This window comes from Coffea arabica, chromosome 5c, assembly GCF_036785885.1.
Source record: "Coffea arabica cultivar ET-39 chromosome 5c, Coffea Arabica ET-39 HiFi, whole genome shotgun sequence".
Taxonomy (NCBI): domain Eukaryota; kingdom Viridiplantae; phylum Streptophyta; class Magnoliopsida; order Gentianales; family Rubiaceae; genus Coffea; species Coffea arabica.
Window position 1 is genome coordinate 23140335 of NC_092319.1, and position 18721 is coordinate 23159055.

General features: G+C 40.0%; 1 long non-coding RNA gene across 2 annotated transcripts; it reads left to right on the plus strand.

Annotated features, from left to right (window-relative positions):
* The first annotated feature begins 264 nt into the window (after positions 1-264).
* Positions 265-17937, plus strand: LOC140007689 (uncharacterized). 2 transcript variants are annotated; one of them, XR_011815033.1, is made up of 3 exons: positions 278-754; positions 3380-3458; positions 17875-17937. It is a non-coding gene; the product is annotated as an uncharacterized lncRNA (long non-coding RNA). The 2 variants fall into 2 exon arrangements; XR_011815032.1 differs by lacking the exon at positions 17875-17937 and having other exon boundaries at positions 265-754; positions 3380-4594.
* The last annotated feature ends 784 nt before the right edge of the window (positions 17938-18721 follow it).

Sequence of the window (18721 nt, forward strand, 5' to 3'; positions counted from 1 at the left end):
GCACTTGGAGATAATTTTTAGAATTAAGTCGGATGCCAGAAATTAAGTTGAGATTAGGAAGCAAAGTGAAAGACTAAAATACCCTTACCTTTCCATGCAAACCAAACAAGACGTCTGACACAAATCAAATCACAATTACTATTAACCATTTCGATACGCAATCCATTTTCACACGTAAACCACTCTCACAAACTACGGCACCACCATACGTCCAATCTATTTCACGGCTTAAGACCACAGATTCATTTCATTCTCTGCATCATCTCATTTCTATTGACCAATCACAACCTCACCAATTCAGTACCGCCCCAATTGACCAATCAAAACCTCACCAATTCTATACGTAAACCAACTTCCACACTCAACCATCTCCTAAACCACGGCACCCTCTTCATTTCTTTTCCACTTCACATTTCAAACCACAACTACATTTCACTCTGCCTTACCATTGTCGACAAAGGGAGAGAGTGAGGGAGAGTCGCACTTCACGATCGAGGGAAGAAGCCGCGAGCTGCAACCATTTCTGGTTCTGTCCGAGCTAGAGGATAGAGAGGGGAGGGCAAGTGGAAGTCGGCGAAGCTGCTGATCATCACCATCTTCGTTCGTTCCAGACCAACATTTCCCAGTTGCAACCATCTTGACCACAACACCATTTCCAGCTGCAAACCGAGCACAGGACCAACCAGTGTGTGTGAGAGCCGAGAGGGAGCAGAAATTTTTCAGATTTTCGTGTGTGAGCTTAGCTTGCTTTGAGGTAAATTTTCTGGAATAAAATTGTGGATGATCAGAGGTATTTTAAGTCAGCCGTGGCCTTGCATGTGTTAATTTGTGTAATCAGATGATGAAACCCAAAGCAGTAGAAAATTCTGTTGGGCAAAACATTTCTGCCGAGGAACTGATTTGGGAAATGTAGATTTAATTCTGTCTCTTTGTAGTAGTGTGAGCTGATAGATGCGTTTAACTAATTAAGATCAAGGTAATTAAGCTCTGCATGCAGCCCCTTGGATCGGTTATGCTAGAAAAATAAGAATGAAAAACAATCTGGCCGCATGCAAGCTCATCCGAAGGTAGCAAACAGAATTTCTGGTTTTCTTGGATGGTTATGGCTGTTGTTTGAATCCGATTTTGAACTAGAAATATTGATTAGCCAGTTAAGTATTTGCATGTTAAATTTTAGCACCTAATACCATGAATTAACCAAAGGAAAAGTTGGATTTATGACCAATCTAATTGCTGGAAATCTGTTGAGTTGGCCGAGAGAGGGAAAGAGAGAATTTCCAGTTTTTCTCTTCAAATCTTGGCTGCAAATTTCGTATTGTAGTTCAATATACTCATAACACAATAATCACCGTATGCATGCTGAGTTTGAGTGAACAAAGTAATGAATTTTGTTAGGGAAAGGTTCGTATACCAAACTATCTATTTGCTGCAATTTTTCCAGCTTAGCCGATGGTGGCTCTTTTGAGTTTTAATGGAAACTTGGTGAGTGGGCTCTATGAATTCCCACAATGACTTGGATGATCTGATTAGTTAGTCAAGTATTTGCTTGTCGGATTTGAGTACTTAATATCATGTATTAGCCGAGTAAAAAGTTGGTTTTATGACCAATTAGCTACTGGAAATTCTGTTTAGCCGATGACAGATTTATTGTGGTGGAATTATTTGCCAAAATTACATGTTATTTGTTTTTATTTCATGTCGGAAAATTTTGATGGTGGGCTCTATGAACTCCCACCCTTGGATTGATGATGGATATAATGCTAGTTTAGTGTTTAAATAGGTAGATTAATGATACCTAGCTAGTCTAGACTCCAAAAGATGCATCGTTCAAAAATGTTCAGATTTGCCCTGTTTTAATCGCAACCCTTTTTGCAAAATTTTGAGAGTTTCATGACTTGTATATCATGTTGATATGTTGAATATATGGTGTACAAAGTTTCATTGAAAAATATTCGAGGTTTGGTTGGTCAAATAAATCGATTTAACAAAGCTAGTAAATCTGGAACTATTTCCGAAATGCTCTGACCAGCTTTCGTATTTCGGCCATAATTTTGAACTCCGATGTCGAAATCGAGTGCCGTCAGTGGCATTTGAAACTAGATATTCCAACCTTTCCGACGATATAAAATTCACATTCTGGTTCCATGTATGTGAGCCAAACCAACTATTTTAAGTCGGTTGTTCTGTTTCTCTGCTTTACAAGAACAAAATGCTGAGGCTGTAACTTGTGACTCGAATTCGAGCTAGTTGTGTGCCGAATTTCGAAATGATTTCTTCTGTGAAATTATAGCTCTATGAAGGTGTTTTCCAACACCTTAAACCATGCCAAATTCCAAGCTAATTTGAGTGATCTGTGATCAAAATATGAAACCTGCTCTGTCCTTGAAAACCCTGATTTTTTTAGACAGATTTGATGCAAGGTTTGGCAAAGACTTGCTAACTGAATATTTTGATGCTAAACACTTACCAAATGCACCATGAACGTTCTTTAAGTTTTGCCTAAACAAATGAACCAGGTTTGGAGGAATTTTCTTTGACCAAATGTCTGAAATGGAAAAACAAAAGGTTCAAGGCAGTTTTGTCTTAGTATTTGCGAAATTTTAGGTGTTTGATTGACCACCTTTCCGAAGTTATTTTTCCATGAAATTTGGTAGAGGAACAACCCTTATATGGTAGTATTATACTGCTAATTATGGTGTTATTCCGAGACCGATTCATGGGTCAAATAAATTACCAAAGTTCGAGACTTGATTTTGGAAAACCCTTGTTTAACAAGAAAATTTTAGTAACTTTGAGCTACCGTATCTTGGTGCTCAAAACTCCGTTCCTCATTCCGTTTGTTTTGTTATACTCTTGAATTACAACACTAATAGAGTTGCAAATTTCAAAAGCTATTTCCAAACAAGTGAATTTTTCCGAATTTCCAAAGTTGGCCAAAAACTAACTTAAATCTGCCTTATGAACCAAAACAGTAACTTTGAGCCCATTTTGACTATCTTCCATTTAGAATCATGAAAAAGTGTATTCTAGGAACTTTTAGCATTTTGAAGGAAGTTTCCAACGGTAGCAAGTTTTCCAATCTTTGACATGTAAAAGGTGAGCTACGATTTTTCAAAGTATTGCATCAAAACTGAAATTTTCCGTATTCCAAGGAAATGGAGTTTTTCAAGTACTCCTTATTCCTTCGATAATATTCAAATGTCTTATCCTTGAATTTCATGATGTAGACTTAATTTCTCTTGTACCTTGAAACCCCGCTTGAGAATTTAGATTTAGGATAATTAAGACTTGTTCACGAGATTTTTCCTAAATTTGTACTATGACACGATTTTCAACAATAGTAGGAATTGTAAATGATAGACTATTATTATTCGTTCAGGCGCACGCGAGGACCTTTAAGAGGATCCGACAGAGGACGCTTGAACTTCAAATTGAACCTATTGCCCTTGTTTGACTAGGTGAGTGTTCCATATAGGAATACGTAATTGAGTAAGTCTGGGACATGCTCATTTGATGATCGTTAAGTATTTACCATACTCGTGCCTATTTAAGAAATATATATATGCATTGCATATCGACATGAATTGGTTAAATGATTAACCCTATCAAATAATCTTGTAAACTCAATATGTGCTTAGCCTGCTTATTTTATGCTTATTCGGTTAAAGTGCTCTTGTAACTCGTTATGTGACAATTTGGAAAATGAGTTCCGATCCATCGAAGTGCGCAGTGTGTACTTTATCACACTAGCCGTTCGAGTGGTGAAGTGTGTGAAATATTTTCTAATGAATCTGTGAATCTAAATGTGGTTGCGTCGTTGGGTGAATCCCTCGACTCGTGAATCAACTACCATAACTAATGAATCTGTGAATCTAAATGTGGTTGCGTCGTTCGGGTGAATCTCCTCGACTCTTACGTGGTAAAAGTGCAAAACGGCCAATGGCGGCCTATTAAAATGACATATGTCTACCAATTAACCGTAATTACCACCGTTTACCGTTTACCGTTTATCATTTACCGTTTACCGTGTTTACTTACCGTTTTCTAATATATGTGGTTACTGATTTCTTGATTATCATAAATTATATGCTCATATGAAGTTGTCCATCATTGTTAGGCGAGTGTGTACTTTACCTCCCTCGACCTATTCAAATGATGAATTTTACTTTTGTCGAATTACTTTGTTACCTGTGCATGTTGTAAGCTATAAGCTGAACTTGGGCCCCGCCTCGGTTACTGACCTACTCGAGCCAGGACTGGGCTCGGTCGGGTAGGTTGGAACCCTGGACAACCGTTTCGGTATACTCGAGTATTACCACTGGAGGGATAAGGTGATGGCCAGTCAACCGTGGGGATCCGGGAGTTATAAGGTGCAGATGACCGACAAATTTCCACTGGAACACCGTATCCTTTTGTGGTTGCTTTGCTATTATAATGTTATTGCTCTCCTAGTTGGCATTCTCGGGTAAGACTCCTCATGAGCATTAACCTCTGAGATGAAGCAATCCTTGTAATGTTCTTCTAGTCGGACGAGCCACTATTTGTTTGACTGAAAATTTATGAAAATATGTTTATATGACCATTCATTCCAAAAGTACTAGTTCTACATGTGTTTTCAAAGTAGCAATTATCCGTGTAATGATTATCACCTCATGGTAACTGACGCCCCACATCTCCCTAAGGCGGACCAAAGGGTATCCGCGGACGCCTGCCCAGCTCTCGCCAGGACTCAAGCAATTCCATTCAATTTAAAACCGAATTAAGCACCTCGATGAGAGCAACATGAATACAATAATGCGGAAGCGTTCAAGCTTAATAAGTCACTTAATGTATAACCAGTACATCGGGTAATCATGAAACGACTTCAATTCAAAGTACACATCAGGGCCCAAACATTTCAAGTTTACAATTTTCCAAAAGTACAACCCAAACCAGGGCCTAGTCAAAATATATAACAGGAGTCTTAACAAAATTACAACGGATGGTTTCTCCATATTTCTCCAAGAGTCGGTCCTGTTAAGGAAAACAAAACTATAGGGTGAGCTAAACGCTCGTGAGGCCAAGAACACACATGCAAGCACGTAATCAAATAACAATCCCAACTTTAATAAATAAATCCATGTCTTTTCAATAATCAATTTATCAAACAGGAAAAGTAATCAGAAACAATTCAAGGATATAGTAGCTCTCAGGAGCTAAGTTCCACTCGATCTGTCGATGTCATTCGTATACTTTCCCGCATTGACCCTCCTGTCAACCGGGTCGGTATTTCCATTTCCGTAGATCACCACTTTCTTCCCTCCGTCCACCGTACACCCCAAGGGCCCACAAGTCTATTTTTAGGGCGATACTCGACGAGTATGCCAAGCAAGACCTCTTATTAGGTCGAGCTTATGTGTATCTCATGGCTCGTCCAAATCCCCGACCAAGCCCATTGCTGGCTCGAGTCTAAGGACGGCCTATGAGTTTGGGCGTCCCCCATTCATTGGAAGGTCGAGGAGGTTCACTCCAACGACACAAGCATTCATGACATAACATTGCATTTCATTCATTCATTCAATACATTTCATTCATTCATTTGAAATTAGAACGAGTGCGATAAAGTACGCACCCGCCCTTGTTTTTAAAACTTTCAACAAATACCACAAATAAGCATGTATCAATATTCACACACTTGACACTCACCGAGCAATTCAATAAGAATTATTTCCCGGAAGTTCAAGTGTCCACGGTGAGATCCTCTTGAAGGTCTCCTTGCGCGCCTGGCAATTTAATAGCGAATAATCATACAATTAACCCACTTATCAAGAAGATTGTACATTAGTACAATCTAAGGATTATTTCGCAAAAAGGAACCTCAATTACACGTAAATCGAGGTTCAACTTGCCTTTTATCATGTACAATATTATTTGAGTTTTGATCATGAAAATCGTAAACAAGACGTTTAAGAACATCAAAAGAATAAAGAGTTTTTGAAAAACTCTATTTCTTTGAAATTGGAAAATTTTCCAGTTTTTTTGATGAATCTTTGAAAAATCATAACTCGCTCGGTATAAGTCGAGAATTGGAAAACCTTATACCGTTGGAAACCTCTTAGAGAGTACTATAAGTTCCTAGAAGACACTTTTCCATGAATCGAAGTGGAAAGTGATAGAAAATGGGCTTGAAGACGCAGCTTCAGTTTACAAGGCAGAATTAAGTTGGATTTCGGCCAACTTTGAAAATCCGGCACGATTCACACGTTGCAAACCGGCCTCTGAAATTTGCAGCTCAATTAGTGTTGTAAGTGAAGTTTATAACAAAATAAGCGGGTCAAGAATCGGAGTTTCGAGTACCGAGATACGGTAGCCCGAAGTTGAGCAAATTCAAGACTGGATGAGAATTTTCCAGATTTGAACCTCCAACTTTAGTAATTCAATTGGGTATCGAAACGAACTTGAATCGGCACCAAAATTGGCAGTATTTCAATACTATTTGGAAAGTATCTCTCTATCAAATTTCGGGGAAAAATACCTTCGGCAAGGTAGTTAATGAGCCAACCGAAGTTCAAGAAAATTCCTAAGGCATTCTGCCTTTGATTTTCATTTTCCAATTTTCCAATCGTTTAACCAAGAAAGTTATCCAACCATGGTTCATTTGTGAAATAAGGGTCTAAGATATACCCATGATACCTTTGGTAAGTGTTTAATATCAAGAACATCAACTAACAAGTTCACTCCAAGATTTTGTTCCAAACCAGTCCAAAGATTAGGGTTTTCCAAAACAGAGCAGTCCACTTGATTCAGTCACAACTCAGTCATTATAGCTCGAAATTGAGCACGGCTTACGCCGTTGGAAAATACATTCATAGGGTTAAAATATCACAGAAGAAATCATTTCCAAATTCGGCACCCATCTGGTTCAAATTTGGGCATCAAGTTGCTGCCTGAACACTTCATTCCAGATGAACAGAGCGACAGGACAGCGAACTTAAAACATTTGGTTCGGCTTGGTCACAAAGAATCAGAACGTGCATTATATACCAAATTAAAGCTAGGAATGTCTAGTTTCAAACGCCACCAACGGCACATGATTTCAACATCCGAGGACAGAGTTATAGCCAAAATACTACTGCTGGTCAGAGCATACGCGAATCAGTTTTCCAGATTTGCTGGTTTCTAAAAAAAATTCATTTGCCCATTCAAACCTCATTATTTTTCAATGAAATTTTTCACACATCTAATACATCCTACAAACATCCAATTCAAGCCATTAAACCATTAAAAATTGGCCTGGAAATGGCCGAACATGGCAGGGGCAAAATCGGAAAGTTTAGCTTCTTACACCCAATGAAGTTTCCACTAATTACCCACCACTAATGCATCATTAATATCACTAAACCAACAATATAATCACCATTAATCATCACATCAGCAACAACAACCCAAGTGTGGGAATTTCAAGAGCCCACAATCACATTTTTACACCATAATCAAGTAACTAAGTGCATGCATGAGCTTAATCTTGTCATATAATCTCCAAAAGATAAGAATCCAAGGGTTGATCATTACCTACTCCTTTGGTTTGCAAGGTCAGAATTTTCGGCCCTCTTGAAGCTCCAAAGAAACCGTGAAAGCTCCCTTCCTCCTTAGCTAGATGTAGTCTCCAAGTGGTTTGCTAAGAGATCTCCAAGTTTGGTGTGATTTGGGTGGATTTTAGTGCATGGATTGAAGATGAAAAATGAAGAACAATGGAGAGTTCTTCTCCTTTCTTGTTGCTCGGCCAAGTGAGGTGAGGAGAGAGAGAGTGCTGATGCAATTGGCTTCCAAAGGAAGATTCTTTGTGTGGTGCAAAATGCACCTCAAAGTCAACTTGAAATAGTGCAATTTAGGGTGCGTTTGGACTCGATTTTCTCGCGCGTTTGGTTCACTAGTGCACTAAACCTCCAAGGCATATATATTCTTGTAAATATTATTCACTCTTAGTTGTCCCGAAATAAGGGTCTAAAGTCCTTCAATTGAAGTCGCGCGTGTGAAAACGCGTACCGTCAAATTTTACCGCTATAACGCGGAACTTTCGAAAAATTCCTATAACGATTGCACTACTAACTATCACTTGAATATTTATTCATAAAATTACCTATTTTAGGACCATAGTACAAGTCTCCAATATTCCAAGCTTATTGGGCTACTACGCGGATAAAATCTCCAAGTACTATTCACTATTTTTACTAAACGCGCTCTAGGAAATTAATTTTCGAAACGAATCATTTTAAAAATATAACGAAGTTATATTACCACTTATATAGGTCTAACAGGACTAGAAAATATTCCTTGGAAATAAATTCCAATTAAATAATTTATTAAGCCATAAATTAGGCATAAAATAATAGTTTTTGCGAGTCCTCACATCCTCTCCCCCTTAAGAAAATTTCGTCCTCGAAATTTACCTTGGTCGGTGAACAAGTCTGGATACTTCTCTCTGATTGTCTCTTCAACTTCCCATGTTGCTTCCTCTACTCCATGGTTCTTCCATAAAACTTTCACTAGTGGTATCTGCTTGTTCCTCAATTCCTTCACCTTTCGATCCAGAAGTTTTACCGGTCTCTCCTCATAGGTCAGGGTTTCATCAATCTCAATATTCTCCGGTTGTAAAACATGAGAGGGGTCTGGATGATACTTCTTAAGCATGGACACATGAAACACGTTATGGATACGAGATAAACTCGGTGGTAATTCCAGCTTATAGGCTACATTCCCAACTCGCTGAATAATCTTATAAGGCCCTACAAACCTTGGTTGTAGTTTCTTCCCTTTTCCGGACATCAAACTTGCTTTTAAAGGCGTAATCTTGAGAAATACCATATCTCCAACAGTGAACTCCAAATCCTTCCTCCGATTGTCGGCATAATTTTTTTGTCTACTCTGGGCGGTTTGAATTTTTTGCCGTACCAATTTCACCTTTTCATTAGCCTCCTCAATCCAAGATACAGTAGTCGCGTCTAAAATTTTCCGTTCACCTACTTCATCCCAACAAATTGGGGATCTACACTTCCGACCATAAAGTGCCTCATACGGAGCCATTTGAATAGAAGAGTGGAAACTATTGTTATAGGCAAATTCCACTAAAGTCAAGAACTTACTCCAATTCTCTCCAAAGTCCAGTACACAAGTCCTCAACATGTCCTCAAGAGTTTGAATTGTTCTTTCAGATTGTCCATCAGTCTGGGGATGATAGGTGGTACTAAAGTTCAACTTAGTCCCCAACACTTCTTGCATCTTTTGCCAAAACCTCGAAACAAATCTTGGATCCCTATCCGACACAATACTCACAGGTATACCATGTAGTCTGATGATCTCATCCAAGTACAATCTGGCCAACTTCTCCAATGGATATTTCATATTAATCGGCAGAAAATGAGCCGATTTAGTCAATCTATCTACTATCACCCAAATGGCATCATGGCCTCTCTGTGTCCTTGGTAAGCCTGATACAAAATCCATGGTAATATTTTCCCATTTCCACTCAGGTATTTCTAGAGGTTGCAAAAGCCCAGATGGTTTCTGATGTTCGGCTTTAACCTGTTGACAAACCAAGCATGTCTGAACAAATTGGGCAATTTTCTTCTTCATATTTTTCCACCAATATAGACTCTTCAGGTCTTGGTACATTTTATTCCCTCCTGGATGTACTGTAAACTTTGATCGGTGTGCCTCTTCCAAAATTTCTTTTCTAAGCCCTTCGTCCTTTGACATGACCACCCGATTTCGAAATCTCAATATTCCATCCGATCCCAAAGTGAAATCGGTCTGGTCTCCCATCTTGACTTTCTCCACCAACTTTTGCATTTCAGGGTCCTTTTCCTGAGATTCCTTAATACGTTCCAATAAAGTGGAGGTTATCACAATGTTCCCCAAAATCACTTTCCTTGGTTCTAATCGGGGATTCCAATAGCTAACTTCTTCCAACAATCGAAATTCCTTAACCATCAATCCAGCCATTTGTACCTGACGGCTCAAAGCATCGGCCACTACATTGGCCTTCCCAGGATGGTACTTAATCGTGCAGTCATAATCTTCCAAAAATTCCATCCATCTACGTTGCCTTAAATTCAGCTCCTTCTGAGAAAATAAGTACTTAAGGCTTTTGTGATCTGTAAAAACCTCAAATGTCACTCCGTATAAATAGTGTCTCCATTTCTTCAAAGCAAAGACCACAGCCGCTAACTCCAAATCATGGGTCGGATAATTTCCTTCATGCGGTTTCAACTTTCTGGAGGCATAAGCTATCACCCTATCATTTTGCATCAAAACACATCCCAAACCTTCCTTAGATGCATCTGTATAAACCACAAAACTATCATGTCCATTTGGTAGAGCTAGGACAGGCGCTCTAGTCAACCGTCTTTTCAACTCCTGAAAACTTCCTTCACACTTAGAACTCCAAATAAATTTTCCATTTTTCTTGGTCAACTCAGTCATAGGTCCAGCAATTTTCGAAAAATCCTGGATGAATCTCCGGTAATATCCTGCCAGTCCTATAAAACTCCGAACTTCCGTTGGGTTTTCCGGTCGTTTCCATTTCGAAACAGCTTCCACTTTAGCTGGATCCACTTTAATCCCATCCTTAGAAATTATGTGCCCTAGGAAAGTCACTTCCTTTAGCCAAAATTCACACTTGCTAAACTTAGCATATAACTGATGTTCCCTCAAGATTTGTAAAACAATCCTCAAATGTTTCTCATGATCTTTCACATTCTTAGAATATACCAAAATGTCATCAATGAAAATCACCACAAATTGATCTAAGTAAGGCTTAAAAACCCTATGCATTAAATCCATGAAAGCGGCAGGTGCATTGGTTAACCCAAAAGGCATCACTGCAAACTCGAAGTGCCCATACCTTGAGTTAAAAGCAGTCTTAGGTATATCCTTCTCCAAAATCCTCAATTGATAGTAACCTTGCCTTAGATCCAACTTTGAAAACACTACCGCCCCTTGCAGTTGGTCAAACAGTTCATCAATGTGGGGCAGTGGGTATTTATTCTTAATCGTAACATCATTTAAGCCTCGATAATCTATACATAACCTCAAACTCCCATCCTTCTTCTTTACAAACAAAACTGGGGCTCCCCACGGGGAATCACTCTCCCGTATAAAACCTCGTTCCAACAAATCCTGTAATTGTAATTTCAACTCCTTCAATTCAGCTGGGGCCATCCTGTATGGTGTCCTTGATATAGGTGCTGTCCCCGGAGCTAAATCAATTTTAAAAGCTATTTCCCGTTCCGGGGGTAGAGACTCCAATTCTTCAGGAAAAACATCAGAAAATTCTTTTACTACCAGTGTGTCCTCCAGATTCACCTTATCGCTAGGGGTATTAATAAGAAAAGCCAAATACCCTTGAGCTCCTTTACTTAACAACTTTCTAGCCCGAATTCCCGAAATAAGTGCAGACGAGGCTAACTTACCCCTTACATCCAATTTCAAGGTTGCCTCCCCTGGAATACACAATTCTACAATTTTCGTCCTACAATTTAACTGAGCATTATAACGGGCTAACCAATCCATCCCTAGGATCACATCATATCCTTTAATCGCTAAGCCTATCAAATCGGCCAGCAATTTTCTTTCCCTCACGCAAATTTCACTATTCTTATACACCATATTAGCAATTAGACTTTTGTCCCCAGTGGGTGTTTTAACCTCCAAGTCATATGGTAACTTAATTGGCTTCAAGTCTATTCCACTCATGAAATCAGGGTTTACAAAAGAGTGCGTTGCACCCGGATCAATTAAAACCCTAGCTAGGCGGTGAAAGATTGGAATTGTACCTTCGACCACTTCGGTCGCATCTGGAGCTTGTGGATAGTCCAATGCGTAGACCCTAGCCGGTACTTTCGGTCGACTCCCTCCGGCACTGGTCTGCTTAGAGGTTGATTTTTCAGGCCTCTGCAGGCTTCCCCCTGCCTTCGACGATTTCGGACAATTCGCGATTTGATGCTCAGTGCTCCCACACAGCAAGCATTTTCCCAGCTTTCTCCAGCAGTCATTCTCAGAGTGGTTGGGTTTACCACAATACCCACAAGTAACTTGAGGGGTCACAGTCGATCCAACAGATGGTGCTCCCCTAGCTTGAGTCGTCCCGCTACGACCTCCCCTAGATAGAGCTCCCCTAGAAGCTCCAGCAGTTCTCGTTCCTCCTTCCCCTCTTCCCTTTTTAGAAGGGTGTACAAACTTACTGGTCTGCCCAGTAGTGCGACTAGGGAAATTCCTTTTTCTATTGTGGAAATCCCTCACTTGAGATCTTGCATTCTCAACCCTTTGCGCTTTCTCTAAAGCCTCAGTAAAAGTAGAGATTTGGGCTGCAGCCAGGCCCTCCTGAAGTTCCACATTAAGTCCCTGTATGAACCTTCTAATCCTTCTCCGTTCATCGGCTACTAACTCAGGAGCGTATTTGGAAAGTTTAGTGAACTTCCCTTCATACTCTGCTACAGTAAGGGTTCCTTGTTTCAACTTAATAAATTCGTCCTCCCTTTTCTCTTGGATCAAGGGCGGAAGAAACTTTTCATTAAACTCCCTGGTGAAATTCTCCCAAGTCCAAGGGGTTCGAGCTCTTTCCCATTTTCCTTTTATCAAATCCCACCAAGCACGGGCTACTCCCTCAAATTGAAAAGCAGCAAAGTTCACTCGTCTATCCTCAGTATAGTCTAGAGCGGCGAATATGTTGGTCATCCTTTCTAACCAATTCTCCGCTACTTCGGGGTCAGGTTCACCCATAAACTTAGGCGGGTTAAACTTTAGGAATCTTTCCAGAGCTCTATCCTCTCCCCTATCCTGGGCCCCAGGTTGGTTAAATGGTCCAGGACCCTGTCTCTCCGCTAGACGTTCTAGGATATCAGTCATCCTATTGATGGCAGTAGCCACTTGGTTACCCTCAACGTTTTCCTGTCCCTGGGTCGGTCCAGTTGCCGAACCCTGGTCATCCCCCTGAGGTTGGGCCTGTCTAGACGCTCGCCCACGACCTCGACCACTCCTTAGTCCTTCCATTAGTCTAAAGGTGCCTAGTGCAAGGAAATAAATTAATTTAACCAGCAAACAAGAAATATATCGAAATTAGAACTAACCAAGAAAGCATTAAAATTAACAATAATTTACATTCATAAGCATGTCAAGTTCGTACAATTAGCAAGTTAGGGACAATTCACAAAATATAGCACACAGGTGCTCAGAAGTATACTTCTAGTCACAGAAGACTAAAGTAAGAACAAGTGCCCAAAAGTAGGCCACACAAGCATGCAAAATACAATGGCCTCAGCACTCGCGTCACCCTAACTAGTCCTAACTGTACCAGTCAAAAGTCAAAAGGGGTCAACGACCAAGATCCTAGTCCATAGCAGGGCTATCAGGAGGAACCTCCTCCTCGGGATCCTCCTCCGGATCCTCCTCCTCATCATCAGGAATCACCGCAGCAGCGTCCTCAACCAGACTAGTAGCATCAACCAGCATCTCGAAAGCCCGAGTACGGACATCTCGTGCTAACCTAATGAGTCGAGCCCTAGTATCCCGAAGCTCCTCATTAACCACTGCAGATGTGGCTACCTCACCCTCTAGCACCTCCTCAAGCTCAGCAATCTGCTCACCCTGAGCGCCCACCATCTGCCTAAGCTCATCTACCTCAGCCTGTAGATCTCGGTTGGCATCCACCAACTGACGACGCTCGTCGTCCAAAGCAAGCACTAGATGGTTCGGGTAGGCGAAAGTCAACCTACACGAACATCGAGGGTATCTGTCATAGGGTGAGTAGCGTACACGAGCTCCTCCTGCTATAGATCGGTAGTAGATAGTCCTAAGGGGCTCGTAATGACCATTCGCATGGCCATTCCCATTAGCTGCCGGGGCTCCATTTCCATCAGCCATCCCTGCAAAATAATAACAATAATAATATTTTCAGGTTAGAACTTAAATCACTACTCAGTTCCAATATCCTGCAATGCATGTCTATCTTAATAGCTGGTTCATCCCATCCGTCACTTGAGGTAGGACTAACTTAGTTGCTAGCTCGCCTCAAGTATCACTTAGGGTAGGATTAAGTTATCCCATATCGAGTCTTAAAGGTAGAGTATCTAATATGTCTCCCATATAGACCTCTAACCTAGTGCTCTGATACCAACTGTGACGCCCCACATCTCCCTAAGGCGGACCAAAGGGTATCCGCGGACGCCTGCCCAGCTCTCGCCAGGACTCAAGCAATTCCATTCAATTTAAAACCGAATTAAGCACTTCGATGAGAGCAACATGAATACAATAATGCGGAAGCGTTCAAGCTTAATAAGTCACTTAATGTATAACCAGTACATCGGGTAATCATGAAACGACTTCAATTCAAAGTACACATCAGGGCCCAAACATTTCAAGTTTACAATTTCCAAAAGTACAACCCAAACCAGGGCCTAGTCAAAATATATAACAGGAGTCTTAACAAAATTACAACGGATGGTTTCTCCATATTTCTCCAAGAGTCGGTCCTGTTAAGGAAAACAAAACTATAGGGTGAGCTAAACGCTCGTGAGGCCAAGAACACACATGCAAGCACGTAATCAAATAACAATCCCAACTTTAATAAATAAAGCCATGTCTTTTCAATAATCAATTTATCAAACAGGAAAAGTAATCAGAAACAATTCAAGGATATAGTAGCTCTCAGGAGCTAAGTTCCACTCGATCTGTCGATGTCATTCGTATACTTTCCCGCATTGACCCTCCTGTCAACCGGGTCGGTATTTCCATTTCCGTAGATCACCACTTTCTTCCCTCCGTCCACCGTACACCCCAAGGGCCCACAAGTCTATTTTTAGGGCGATACTCGACGAGTATGCCAAGCAAGACCTCTTATTAGGTCGAGCTTATGTGTATCTCATGGCTCGTCCAAATCCCCGACCAAGCCCATTGCTGGCTCGAGTCTAAGGACGGCCTATGAGTTTGGGCGTCCCCCATTCATTGGAAGGTCGAGGAGGTTCACTCCAACGACACAAGCATTCATGACATAACATTGCATTTCATTCATTCATTCAATACATTTCATTCATTCATTTGAAATTAGAACGAGTGCGATAAAGTACGCACCCGCCCTTGTTTTTAAAACTTTCAACAAATACCACAAATAAGCATGTATCAATATTCACACACTTGACACTCACCGAGCAATTCAATAAGAATTATTTCCCGGAAGTTCAAGTGTCCACGGTGAGATCCTCTTGAAGGTCTCCTTGCGCGCCTGGCAATTTAATAGCGAATAATCATACAATTAACCCACTTATCAAGAAGATTGTACATTAGTACAATCTAAGGATTATTTCGCAAAAAGGAACCTCAATTACACGTAAATCGAGGTTCAACTTGCCTTTTATCATGTACAATATTATTTGAGTTTTGATCATGAAAATCGTAAACAAGACGTTTAAGAACATCAAAAGAATAAAGAGTTTTTGAAAAACTCTATTTCTTTGAAATTGGAAAATTTTCCAGTTTTTTTGATGAATCTTTGAAAAATCATAACTCGCTCGGTATAAGTCGAGAATTGGAAAACCTTATACCGTTGGAAACCTCTTAGAGAGTACTATAAGTTCCTAGAAGACACTTTTCCATGAATCGAAGTGGAAAGTGATAAAAAATGGGCTTGAAGACGCAGCTTCAGTTTACAAGGCAGAATTAAGTTGGATTTCGGCCAACTTTGAAAATCCGGCACGATTCACACGTTGCAAACCGGCCTCCGAAATTTGCAGCTCAATTAGTGTTGTAAGTGAAGTTTATAACAAAATAAGCGGGTCAAGAATCGGAGTTTCGAGTACCGAGATACGGTAGCCCGAAGTTGAGCAAATTCAAGACTGGATGAGAATTTTCCAGATTTGAACCTCTAACTTTAGTAATTCAATTGGGTATCGAAACGAACTTGAATCGGCACCAAAATTGGTAGTATTTCAATACTATATGGAAAGTATCTCTCTATCAAATTTCGGGGAAAAATACCTTCGGCAAGGTAGTTAATGAGCCTACCGAAGTTCAAGAAAATTCCTAAGGCATTCTGCCTTTGATTTTCATTTTCCAATTTTCCAATCGTTTAACCAAGAAAGTTATCCAACCATGGTTCATTTGTGAAATAAGGGTCTAAGATATACCCATGATACCTTTGGTAAGTGTTTAATATCAAGAACATCAACTAACAAGTTCACTCCAAGATTTTGTTCCAAACCAGTCCAAAGATTAGGGTTTTCCAAAACAGAGCAGTCCACTTGATTCAGTCACAACTCAGTCATTATAGCTCGAAATTGAGCATGGCTTACGCCGTTGGAAAATACATTCATAGGGTTAAAATATCACAGAAGAAATCATTTCCAAATTCGGCACCCATCTGGTTCAAATTTGGGCATCAAGTTGCTGCCTGAACACTTCATTCCAGATGAACAGAGCGACAGGACAGCGAACTTAAAACATTTGGTTCGGCTTGGTCACAAAGAATCAGAACGTACATTATACGCGAATCAGTTTTCCAGATTTGCTGGTTTCTAAAAAAAATTCATTTGCCCATTCAAACCTCATTATTTTTCAATGAAATTTTTCACACATCTAATACATCCTACAAACATCCAATTCAAGCCATTAAACCATTAAAAATTGGCCTGGAAATGGCCGAACATGGCAGGGGCAAAATCGGAAAGTTTAGCTTCTTACACCCAATGAAGTTTCCACTAATTACCCACCACTAATGCATCATTAATATCAGTAAACCAACAATATAATCACCATTAATCATCACATCAGCAACAACAACCCAAGTGTGGGAATTTCAAGAGCCCACAATCACATTTTTACACCATAATCAAGTAACTAAGTGCATGCATGAGCTTAATCTTGTCATATAATCTCCAAAAGATAAGAATCCAAGGGTTGATCATTACCTACTCCTTTGGTTTGCAAGGTCAGAATTTTCGGCCCTCTTGAAGCTCCAAAGAAACCGTGAAAGCTCCCTTCCTCCTTAGCTAGATGTAGTCTCCAAGTGGTTTGCTAAGAGATCTCCAAGTTTGGTGTGATTTGGGTGGATTTTAGTGCATGGATTGAAGATGAAAAATGAAGAACAATGGAGAGTTCTTCTCCTTTCTTGTTGCTCGGCCAAGTGAGGTGAGGAGAGAGAGAGTGCTGATGCAATTGGCTTCCAAAGGAAGATTCTTTGTGTGGTGCAAAATGCACCTCAAAGTCAACTTGAAATAGTGCAATTTAGGGTGCGTTTGGACTCGATTTTCTCGCGCGTTTGGTTCACTAGTGCACTAAACCTCCAAGGCATATATATTCTTGTAAATATTATTCACTCTTAGTTGTCCCGAAATAAGGGTCTAAAGTCCTTCAATTGAAGTCGCGCGTGTGAAAACGCGTACCGTCAAATTTTACCGCTATAACGCGGAACTTTCGAAAAATTCCTATAACGATTGCACTACTAACTATCACTTGAATATTTATTCATAAAATTACCTATTTTAGGACCACAGTACAAGTCTCCAATATTCCAAGCTTATTGGGCTACTACGCGGATAAAATCTCCAAGTACTATTCACTATTTTTACTAAACGCGCTCTAGGAAATTAATTTTCGAAACGAATCATTTTAAAAATATAACGAAGTTATATTACCACTTATATAGGTCTAACAGGACTAGAAAATATTCCTTGGAAATAAAATCCAATTAAATAATTTATTAAGCCATAAATTAGGCATAAAATAATAGTTTTTGCGAGTCCTCACAGATATGCACAACTTACTTGACCTATTTTGAACTGTTAGAGCGTCTTGGAACCTCACTGGGCTGTGTAGCTCATCCCACGTTGTGGGTTTCTTTTACAGGTTCTGACAACTGAGGAAGACTTGAGATCTACTTGTACTTTAAGCATGTAGTTTGAATTAAACATTGTAGCTTTTGTTTCGGGTTACCACTTGAAGCTGGAAAAGTGTAACCCTTGAATTTGTATGTGGCTTGTATGAAATTTGTTACTTGGCTTATAAGGATGTATTTGAATTATATGTTTTGTTTCTAGGGTTGTAATCGGGAAGGTATTTTAAGAATCGACGTTGGCTATCTTAAGGCACTGTTATCTCTGATGTTAATGTGATTCTAGAAACCGGCCTATTTGGAGGGAAACGATGTTGTAATAGATTAGGTTATACTTCGGAAGGACTTTTGCTAGTTGCTTGTGTGAGTCCTGACGAGAGTTGGGCAGACGGCCCGCCAACCCTCTGGTTCGCCTTAGGGGGAAGTGGGGTCGCCACAGGTGGTATCAGAGCTTAGGCTCTAGATCTTTGTAGTGTATCTTAGGCTTTAAGCATAAGATGCCGGACTGTGGAGTTTGATTGTTTAGTAAGTAGAATGTGATCTTAATACTTGATGATTGATTGAGTAATATTGAAGTGTTTGTTTTTAAGGGGGTTTACACAATAGGGTTTCTTATATTGTAAGAAACTGGAGAGAAACGTGTGAGATTTGATTTGAAAAGTGATAGTTGAGTTTTTGAACATTGGTACTAGCTGATATCTATAAGATCGAATTTGACTGGGTAAATTGTAAGATTCGAGGTATCCTCTAGGCTTGTAATCTTCGTAAGTATATATATGAAATTGAATGTGAATCTTAGATCGATTGCTTGATTGAGACATTTTGTGAAATTTTCTTTGAGGAATGGTGGTGATTGAGTTG